Source organism: Oryzias latipes, chromosome 3 (genome assembly GCF_053564925.1).
Source record: "Oryzias latipes strain Hd-rR chromosome 3, Olatipes_Hd-rR_3.1".
Taxonomy (NCBI): domain Eukaryota; kingdom Metazoa; phylum Chordata; class Actinopteri; order Beloniformes; family Adrianichthyidae; genus Oryzias; species Oryzias latipes.
The window spans coordinates 5,025,566-5,037,340 of record NC_136239.1 but is presented as its reverse complement, the minus strand read 5'-3'; positions in this window follow the sequence as shown (position 1 = coordinate 5,037,340).

Sequence of the window (11,775 nt, the reverse complement as noted above, 5' to 3'; positions counted from 1 at the left end):
CGGGGCTTGCTCCGTGGGGGGCAGCGCTTTATTGGCTTCTCTCTCCTTGAGGGGTGTGGGGCCTGGGGGCTTGGCGCTTCGGGGGATGGGCTGAGGAGAACCTGTGCCCAATACTGGGGGGGTGGGGGTTGGGGACGGTTGTCTCATCACCCGGGGACTACCAGTCTACCCGCTGTCCCCCATTTACCCTTTTCCTCATATAATCACTTATTAGGGTGATGGGTTGGGCGGGGGGGGGGGGGGGGGGGGGGGTCAGCCTGTGATGTACCTTGGGGGGAAGAATTCATTGGCAGTGGTCCCTCTCCCCTGATTGTCGTATGGGAATGCCCCCTCCCCCCTTGGTTTTAATTATATCTTATACATTTAGGCCCCTTGGTAGGGGGGGCGCTTGGGCATCACTTCCAGCAGGCAGCAGATGTCCTCTCAGCGCCCTACCCGCCAATTTTTATTGGACCCCTTTAGTACACACACCCTTTACCCCTCAAAATATATTCTCCAGCACACATACACGCACGCAAACACACATACTTAAAAACACAAATACATTATACAAGTGAGGTGGGACCTCGGACCATCTGTCCCCTACCCTGTCCGTGGTAGGGGGTACCAGGCCCTTGGTAACGGCGGCCGTGTGCCTTGGGTGCTGACTTCCTGGGCCCAGCGGAGAGAGGGCCCCCGGGGTTCACATCACATCTGAGCCTGGGGGTGTCCGTGTACCTGTGGTGTGGGTTATGGTCTCTGCCCCTAAGCGCTGACCTTTCCAAATTCCATCTATGGGTGAGCCTGGTCGGGCCATGGTAACAACACTTATTGTGGCCCCCCACTGCTCTGGGGTGTTTTCCTCCTGGGCAGGGTTGGCCTGCCCCTGCCTTGCTCTCACCTGGATCAACCATGCTGGGTGGGTGGTTGTCTGGAGCGTATTTCAGGTCTCCCTCGGGGGGGCCGTGCCCGGGATCTGGGTGGGGGAATGCCCAGAACTCCTGGGTGGCGGTGGGTTGCTTGTCTGGGTCTGGGGCTGCTCTCCTGGTTGAGCTGCAGCTTGCACTCTCTGTCCCCTGGTGCCTCCCTGCTCTCTGGCTATGGGGGCCCCCGTGGCGGTCCTGCTGGCCCCTGGCGTGGGTGGCGGATGTGATTTCCCGGCGGGGGGTTGATCTCTCTCTACTGCCATGCAGGTGCTGGGGGGGGGGGGGGGGGGGGGGGGTTCCTGGCTGCCGGTACTGCCCCAGCAGGGGTCTTTGTGTGGGGATGACTGGACACTCTCCCTCCTTTTTACATTCCATCATCCACTTTAGAAGAACTTGAGCCAAGTGCTATCTCACCTTTGCACAAATAGTTTGTGTGATTAAATGAAATATTCCACGTGTTGGTCCGAATGCATAAGTATGCGTGTGTGAACATGTTGATATGTTTTGTATGTGGGCTTTTTTGGAACCCACAGGTATGTTTGTGGCATTTGGGTGTGTTTGTGGACAGGCCCCGTCCCCTTTTTGGATTTATATTACTTATAAACCTGACTGTAATAATTGTAAACATCCAGAAACTTGTTGCCTTATGGTGCTTCACAGGTCTAACCCCCCTCCTCTTTAATCACCCTCCTACATCCCTTTCTCCTCTTCCTTTTTTTTTTGTTTTCCATCCGGTCCAACAAAAGACTGTTATAGATATGAGTAAGATCAATAAAGTTTAGTCTAAATTACAAAAGGGGTTTATTTAAATATACACCTAGTGTATCAAATGTTCATAACCGCTATTGTAATAGTAAAATATGTCCAACACAAGAGGCTTTCAGGTCTCATCTGTCTGCTCAGCTTTTGGACAGGACAAGTTGAAAAAAAAAACGTACTGCAACTTATCCTCAGTGCGACTTCTGTTCTGAAAAGTACTCTACATATGTTTAAAGGTTTACCTTTTGGAGTAAAACCTGACTCAGAGTCAACAGAAACCTGCCCCCCTCTGCAACCAGCCTTCAGTGGTCATTCGAGGAACTGCAGCATTGAGTACTTCATAGTTTTGGTTCAATTCAAGCACAGCCTGTGGAGAATTTGTTGTTAAAAACTTTTTTTTCCATCAAACTATGCGAATTGTCTGAGCCCTTCGTGTTCCAGCCCCACAGTTGGAGCCAAGGCTCCACCTTCCATTCAAAGTTTGAACACAACAATGTAGAACCAAAGGCTGTAATTCCTCAAATCACCACTGGAGGCTCTTTTTTGAAAGGTAACAATTTACCATTGCTTTGGTAAAATGTCAGACTTTAGAAGGAAACTTCTGTAGATTCAGGTTGTAAAGATTTCAGTTCCATTCAAAGTGGTCCTAAAAACCTTTTTGTTTAATTGTAAAGTCTTAAGGAAGCCCCATATAAAGGACCAGGAAACACTAAACGTCAGACAGACTTGGTTGCAGCTTAGAATGCTTTCTCTCACAGACTGTCCCACTTTATTGGGTGGGAAATTTTATGGAGTTCTGTCAAACATGGGTCTCACTGGGGAAGACAACACGGCTGGTCTCCACAGCTTTCTACACCTTTCCTTTCATTTGAGCTGAAACTCTTCTATCACAGATGACACTTTTCTCCACACATTCCATAGTCCATCCCTGTTTCCAACAGTAAGAGGCTGAGAGCTGATCCCTGATGTAATCCCACCTCCACTGTGAACTTCTCTGTCACTCCTACAGCATACCTCACCACTGTCTCACAGTCCTCATGCACTGCACTGCACTGCTGTGACATACAGTGAGGAAATTAAGTATCTGAACCCCCTGGGATTTTGCAAGTTCTCCCAACCTAAATAATGGAGGGGTCTGACATTTTCATCTTAGCTGCGTGTTCACTGTGTGAGGCATCATCTAAAAAATCTGGAGATCACATTGCATCACTTTAAAATAATTTAAATGTATGCTACTGTTGCAAATCCGTATTTCAACACCTGAGAAAAATCAATGTTGATATTTGGTACAGTAGTCTTTGTGTTCGATTCCACAGGTCAAACGTTTCTTATAGTTTTCACCTGGTTTGCAGACACTGCAGGAGGGATTTTTGGCCCACTCCTCCACACAGATCTCCTCTAGATCGCTCAGGTTTCTGAGCTGTCGATGTGAAACACAGAGTTTGATCTCCTTCTAAAGATTTACTATCGGGTTGGGGTCTACAGACTGGCTGGGCCATGCCAGAACCTTGACAAGCTTCTTACGGAGCCACTCAGTGGTTCTCCTGGCTATGTGCTTGGGTCATTGTCTTGATGGAAGACCCAACCACGACCCATCTTCAAAACTCTAACTGAGGGGGTTTGCATCGTTGCTCTGTTCACCTTCCAATCTTGTTCTTTTACTCCTCCGTTGTTGCTTTCTGGTTAAAGAAAAATAAAGTTTTTCATTTAAAAATGAAACTATAAAGTAGAAAGTAAAGTAAAGTAAAAAAAAATTAAATTTATTTAAACTGTATTCAACTCATTCACAACATTTTTAGAAGCACTGTTTTGAGCGCCGTGTACCACAGAAAATCAACTGGAGGTCAGTGAGCACATCCAGAATGAAGGTGCACTGGATTTTTAGAGACATTTTCTATTTTGAAACAAATTCAAAGATTGTAACCCTTGTTCTATCCTAGGCACTTTAACATTGGGAGTTGGGTCATCTAGACCAGTGTTTTTCAACCAGTGTGCCGCGGCACACTAGTGTGCCGTGGGAGATGGTCAAGTGTGCCGTGGAAAATTGCCCTCATTAACTGATCTAAAAACATTTCCCCTCTCCAGGAAATCACCTCTTTGTTCATCCAAACAGGTCCTGATAAAACACTGAGTAGTTAGGAATATAAACGATCATAAAATACTTTTTTCTTTGTGTTTATTTGATTCTATTAAAGACATTTTGATAAGAATGACGGTAACGCGAAATAGCTGCAGCTATAACTGTGTAAGGAAAAGTCCCGCAGCTTTTACTGTCTCCACGACTCCACCAATCATTCTTGAAGGCTTAATCACATGTCATCAGTCTGACCAATCAGAAGTGGTTAAAGTCTCCACTTCCTTGTTCCAATTTAGCTCATAACTCAGTCAGTTCCAACAAAAACACCAGCTAAAGCTCGTCTTTAGCGGTGTAACTTTCCACAGTATCCGGTATCAGACCGTGGAACAAGTGAAGAAAACCATGAAGCTCAGAGACGCGAGTCTTTCTGCCGTTTTCTCGCAGTTTTCACACTACATCTCCCATGATGCATTGGCTTAAAGGGACAACGTCTTGAAAACACAACGAACATACAGTTTGTATGTAACTTAACTTTTAACTATTACATCTTTTAGAAAAACATCTGCAACTTCCTGCTTTTTCTGCCACAATTATCACAAAAATGCACGTCAGATTGCCGGGGGGTGTAGATCAAAACAGACTATGAGTTTCTGCTTTTTTTTTTTTTTTTTGGGATGCTGGTGTGCCGTGGGAGATGGTCAAGTGCGCCGTGGGAAATTGCCCTCATTCACTGATCTAAAAACATTTTCCATCTCCAGGAAATCAGCTCTTTGTTCATCCAAACAGGCCCTGATAAAATACTGAGTAGTTAGGAATATAAAATATCTTAAAATTACTTTTTCTTTGTGTTTATTTGATTCTATTAAAGACATTTTGATAAGAATGACGGGACCGCGATTTAGCTGCAGCTATAACTGTGTAAGGAAAAGTCCCGCCCCTTTAACTGTCTCCACCAATCATTCTTGAAGGCTTAATCACATGTCATCAGTCTGACCAATCAGAAGTGGTTAAAGTTTTCACTTCCTTGTTCTTAATTCTGCTGATAAAGTCGCTCAGTTCTAACATAAATACCAGCTAAAGCTCGTCTTTAGCAGTGTAGCTTTCCACAGAGTCCGGTATCAGACCGTGGAACAAGTGAAGAAAACAGTGAAGCTCAGAGACACGAGTCTTTCTGCCCTTTTTTGGCAGTTTTCACACTACATCTCCCATGATGCTTTGGCTTAAAGAAACAGCGCACAATGAGTCGTCCTTGTGAAACGTCTTGAAACCACAACAAAAAACAGTCTCTAAATTTTTCTAATTTAACTTTTATTTCATCTCTTAGAAAAAAACAGCCGCAACTTCCTGCTTTTTCTGCAACAATTATCACAAAAATCCACGTGAAATTGCGGGGGTCTTTTTTTTTTGGATGCTGGTGTGCCGCAGGATTTTTGTCAAGGTTAAAGTGTGCCGTGGCTCAAAAAAGGTTGAAAAACACTAATCTAGACCCACTAGACAGTGCGTTTGACCTTTTTTCTTCAATGATTTGTGATCTTCACTGGTGTCCATGGGTTACATGAAATTCTCTTCACCTTTATCCACTTTTGTCATGGTAGGGAGAACACGTCAATGTAAGGGTGGGGTCATCTAAGATAGCACAAGGGTTAATTTATTAGATCTGATTTAATTTGGCTCATCAGATTTACAAATGTATGGCTTAAATGCTCAACAAATGGTAAAATAAAGTGTTTATCTTTGTCAACATTACACTACATACTACTACATTGGTGCATTGAGGTGACACTGTGTGACACACAGTATCTTTTATTTTGATATCAAGTCATGTGAACCTCTGTCAAAATCTATAAATTATTTCATATTTAAAAATATTAATTTTCTTTAATGCCAAGAAGACCCTAATCTGTTTTTCTTGACCTGCTGTATCCCTTTTGGGGTCACAGGGTCGCCAAAGCCTGTTAGTCTGTTGCAGGATACACAGTCACTCCTACTTTAGAGACCCCAATGAACCTATAAAGCATGTTTTTGGACTGTAGGAGGAGGGAGGAGGGAGGAGAAAACCCACACATGCATGGGGACAACATGCAAACTCCACACAGAAGGGTCCCAGCCGGGATTCAAACCAGGGCCTTCTCACTATGGACCAGAGCGCTAACCACTGCTCCACCGTGCCACCTGCTAAAAAAGAAACAAATAAATAATCTTTATCATAATAATAACAATAAAATGAATTCAAACCCATGTCTCGTATTTCTAAAGGGTGAAAAAAGACACAGTTTTTCCCGGTGACTTCTGGGAAATTTCCAGGGCCCTGGATTTTAAAATTGTAGATTCAGACAGCACTACAAAATGGCAAACGCGCTACATAGAGCACTATGTAGTGCGTAGTGAAGGAATTTGGACACAACTTTAGACTTTTCTTTGAAAGTGGCCGCTAGAAAACGGCAGCTGCAGCCTCGTCTGCGCATCCTCTGGACCGGGCCCGGCCCCCGCCACAGCTGTGCTCTCTGAAGGGGCGAAGGTTTTTCTTCCTCATGATGGGATGCTTCTCCTCAGGAACTCATTACCTGCGAGGCAGTCTGCCGCCGTGGGCATCGGCTGACGGCAGGAAGCAGTTCAGCCTGAAACCCGCCAACCCCACGGAGGAGGGGCTGGCCAGCCTGCACAGCGTGCTGCTGCTGAAGCAGCGGCACCTGTGCCGCGCTGCGCTACCGTACTACACCGTGTTCCACGCCGCCAAGAGGGGGGCATGACACGTGAGGGGAGGGAAAACAAACTAGTCAAACATTCCAACTAATTAATCTATGATTGCAAAACAGAAAAACATAATATATATAATATTAAAGTATTTTTCAACAAAAAGTGGACTAAACAATTTCCTTTGAATAAGCAAAAATAAAGTCCATGAGGAGAATCCCTGCGGTTCCCCAGTGGAATTTCCCAATCTCCTCTGCTGATTACTATGGAAGGCTAACCTGGGATGGTCAGAAACACAGAAAAGTGTAAAAACTGTTTTTCTCACTTAAAACAAATTAATCAAATATGTGCACCCATTGTTAATTTCTTTTAAGTAAACAAAGTAAAAGTGAATGTTTTACTTTTTAAAGAAAAATCAAAGAAATACTAACACCTATGTGGTGGTTTCAGGTTCAACCACCACACACTCCCGATGGCAGTGGAAAAGATAGTCAGCAATCATGTTTTCTATGCCAGGGATGTGGATGACTTCAAAGTTTAAAGGCGGGACCAGGTATTGCTGTTGGTGTCCTTCATGCTTTCCAGCCATTTCAGTGCTTTATGGTCTGTCTCTATGGTGAAGGATCTTCCTTAAAGGTAATACTTGAAGGAATCCAATGCCCATTTCACTGCCAGACACTCCTTCTCGATGGTAGAATAGCGGATTTCTCTGGGGAGCAGTTTGCGACTGATGAAAGCAACAGGGTAGCTATCTTTAAGAGGTCCTTGGAGCAATACAGCACCAAGCCCCCGGTCTGAAGCATCAGTTTGCAATAAGAAAAGGTTGTTGAAAGTCAGGACACTTCCGAACAGGATGTCCACTTAAGGCTTGATGAATGTCTCTGAAAGCCATTTCTGATTTCTCTGTCCATTGCAGCTGGCTGGGACTCTTTTTACTTGTCATGTGAATGAGTGAAGCTGCTCTAGTTGAAACATTGGGGATGAATTTGTGATACCAGCTGGACATGCCAAGGAAAGATCTCTATTGTTTCTTAGTTTGAGGCAAAGGGCAGGACTGGATGGCCTCCACTTTCTCCACTTGTGACTTTACCTCTCCGTTCCCAATGACGTAGCCCAGGTGCTGGATCTCCTTCCTCGCCAGGTCACACTTTGCTGGATTAATGGTCAAACCTGCAGTGTGGAGACACTCAAAAACAATTTTCTGGTGTTCTAGATGTTCTTCCCAGCTGTTGCTGTATAGCACAATGTCATCAAGGTATGCAGATGTAAACTGTGACAGACCACACAATACCTTGTCCATTAATCTTTGAAACGTGGCTGGTGCTCCGTGTAATCCAAATGGCATGACAGTAAAATGATAAAGGCCCCATGGGGTTGGTAAGGCAGTCAGCTCCCTAGACCTGGTTGTTAATGGGACTTACCAATATCCTATGGAGAAATCAATTGTTGACAGATATTTTGCCTTACAGAGGCGGTCAATGAATTCATCAATTCGTGGTGTAGGGTATGAATCAAACTTAGAAACAGAGTTGAGATAATGAAAGTCTATGCAAAACCTTATTGTTCCATCCTTCAGGCTACGCCAGCTGGCTAGCTGCAAGAGGCTAACACTCCAGATCATTCTTCTTGCTAACATACAATCTTTGGCGAACAAGATGGATGACCTCATCAGCAGGCTGGCTATACAGCAAAACATCAGAACTGCTCCATTTTATGTCTCTGTGCGATGTGGCCCAGACGAGGGAGACCCGACGAAGCCATAACACTGGTCGGATACAGTGTTAATAGAGCTGGCCCCGGCTAACTAAAACTAAAGCATTTTTTAAACACAATCCCTTCATTTCATGGGCTCCTAAGTAATTGGACAATTGACTTCCATGCTATTGAATGGGCAGGTGTGGACAATACCCTTGTTATGTCTTTATGAGTGAAGCAGATAAAAGGCCTGGAGTTGGTTAGAGGACTCATGCTGCATTTGGAAGATTTTGCTGTGAACAGACAACATGTGGTCAAAGGAGCTCTCCATGCAGGTGAAAGGAGCCATCATTAAGCTGAGAAAACAGGAAAAAACCATGCCAGAAATTGACACAGTATTAGGAGAGGCAAAATCAACAGTGTGGTACATCCTGAGAAAAAAAGTAATCACTGGTGAACTCAGCAACGCAAAAAGACCTGGACGTAGAGATCACTGTTGTATGGCGGCGCGCAGTAGTGCAGCGGGCTCTCATGCTCCCGGTACCAACACCGTTTACAGGACTGCTTTCGATGACTATGCTTTGTTAACAGACTCTATGGTCAGTCTCACCGATACTACCAGCGTTAAGAAGCGCATAAAATACAGCCGGACCGAAATAACGACCATAAAGGACAGTTTGGACTCAAACACAACAACAGCGGGCCCTGGACTCAAGGCCTTACTGGGCAGGCTGCATCTCCTGAGGACACTGAAGTGGCGCAAGGTTGTAGGCCGAACAGAGAGCAAGAGGAAGCGGTGTGCACGGACACGTAAGAGGGGCAAACGAGGCGGAGTGCTAGCCAAGCTAAAGGCTAACGCCGACAAGCCGCCGATCCCGTCTTTGTTCCTGGCCAACATCCGCTCCCTGGACAACAAGATGGACATGCTTCGACTGAGGCTGAGGGCTTCCAGTGAGATGAGGAACTCTGCAGTTATTTGTCTAACGGAAACCTGGCTGAACGACAACATGCCGGACCTAGCCTTTCAGCTCGACGGACGGCTTCTGTTCCAAGCGGACCGCAACCAGCAGTCGGGAAAAACCCGCGGGGGTGGACTGTGTATCTACATCCACAAAGGCTGGTGTAGGAACTGCACAGTGGTGAACAGCCACTGCTCCGAGGCGATAGAGCATATGACTGTTAAATGCTGGCCACACTATCTGCCTCGTGAGTTTACGGCGTGTTTATCATGACTGTTTACATCCCGCCGGGCGCCATTGCTAATGCTAATGCTAACGAAGCGCTAACGGAGCTACACAACAACATCAGCTCGCTCCAGCACAAGCACCCGGAGGCTTTTTACGTGGTTGCAGGGGACTTCAACCATGTAAACCTGACAGACACTCTGCCCAAGTTCCACCAGCACATCAACTTTCCAACACGCGGAAAAAATATTCTGGACTGTGTCTACATCAACAAAAAGGACGCATACAGAGCTGTCCCCCATCCTCATTTGGGCTTTTCAGACCACATAGCAATCATGCTGGCCCCTGTTTACCGCCCTCTCCTCAGACGACAGGCACCAACACAGCGGACCATCACAGTGTGGCCTAGTGAGGCTGCATCAGCTCTGCAAGACTGTTTCCAGCACACAGACTGGCAGATCTTCAGAGAGGCAGCTTCGCATGAGGGGGAGGTGAACCTGGAGGATTATGCATCAGGAGTCCTCGGGTACATCAGTAAGTGCACGGAGGATGTCACCAGCACCAGGACTGTAACAGACTACCTCAACCAGAAACCCTGGCTGAACGCAGAGCTGCGGGCTCTGCTGAAACACAGGAATGCTGCGTTCCAGTCAGGTGAAAAGGTGGCACTCAGAGCAGCAAGAAGGGAGCTGCATGCTGGGGTGAGGAGAGCCAAGGCCGCCCATGCTCAGAGGATTCAGGGACACTTTACGTCGAATGACCCTCGGAGTATGTGTAAGGGCATTAAGTGCATCACAGATTACAACACCAGAGATGCACAATGCCCTGAGGACCCCTCTCTTGTCCAACCCCTCTCTACGCACTCAACCTCTTCTACTCCCGCTTTGAGGACTCCAACACTGCCCCTCCCAGCACCAGACTCACCATCCCACCAGGCGAAGAGCCTTTCAGCGTGACGCCCGCTGAGGTGAGGAGGACCCTCCAGAGGATCAACCCTCACAAAGCTGCTGGACCCGACAACATTCCTGGACGGGTGCTGAAGGACTGTGCACACCAGCTCACAGAGGTGCTGACAGACATCTTCAACACTTCCCTGATGCAGTCAGTGGTCCCCACCTGCCTGAAAACCGCCACCATCATTCCAATACCCAAATCATCCACAGTGACAGGTCTGAATGACTATCGACCGGTGGCCCTGACACCGATAGTCATGAAATGCTTTGAAAAACTGGTCATGACCCGCATCACAGAATCCATTGATATCACCAAGGACCTGCACCAATATGCATACAGGTAAAACCAATCCACAGAGGACGCCATCTCCTCTGTGGTTCACACAACCCTCACCCACCTAGAGAACAAGAACGTGTACGTTCGACTGCTCTTTCTTGGACTTCACATCAGCTTTTAACACCATCATCCCGCAGACCCTCACCCAAAAACTACACACACTTGGACTGAACCCCACTCTGTGCAACTGGGTCTTGGACTTCCTGACAGACAGACCACAGTCTGTAAAAATCCGCAACGTCTCCTCCTCCCCGATCACCCTCAGCACGGGCTCCCCCCAGGGCTGTGTGCTGAGCCCCTTCCTGTTCACCCTGCTCACGCACGACTGCACAGCGAGTCACCCCAGCTGTCTGATCGTGAAGTTTGCGGATGACACAGCTGTGGTTGGACGCATCTCTAACAACGATGAGTCCGACTACAGGCAGGAGGTGGAACATCTGGTACCTACAATTTGATAGAACGTAAAAAACAAAACAAAAACATTTCTCAAAATTACTTAACAACACAGCAAAAAGTGGAGTGTTGATTCAACTCCCACAGAGTTAATTTCAACACTTTTTCAGGGTTTATATAGCTCCACACTTTACGGAGTTAAATTAACATTTTCAAAATAGTTAAATCATTTAACACCTATTCAGAGTCAATAGTTTAACTCAATAAATATGTTAATTTAACACCGAGTCAGAGTCAATAGTTTAACTCAATAAATATGTTAAATTAACACCGAGTCAGAGTCAATAGTTTAACTCAATAAATATGTTAAATTAACACCGAGTCAGTCAATAGTTTAACTCAATAAATATGTTAAATTAACACCGAGTCAGAGTCAATAGTTTAACTCAATAAATATGTTAAATTAACACCGAGTCAGAGTCAATAGTTTAACTCAATAAATATGTTAAATTAACACCGATTCAGAGTCAATAGTTTAACTCAATAAATATGTTAAATTAACACCAAGTCAGAGTCAATAGTTTAACTCAATGAATATGTTAAATTAACACCGAGTCAGAGTCAATAGTTTAACTCAGTAAATATGTTAAATTAACAGAGTCAAAGTTCCTTTTTAACTCACTAAACTTAGACACTAAAACTACTACCCAAATAAGCGTTTTTTTAAACAATTAACTAAAATGTTTTACCAAGTACTGCAATATGATACAATAGCTGA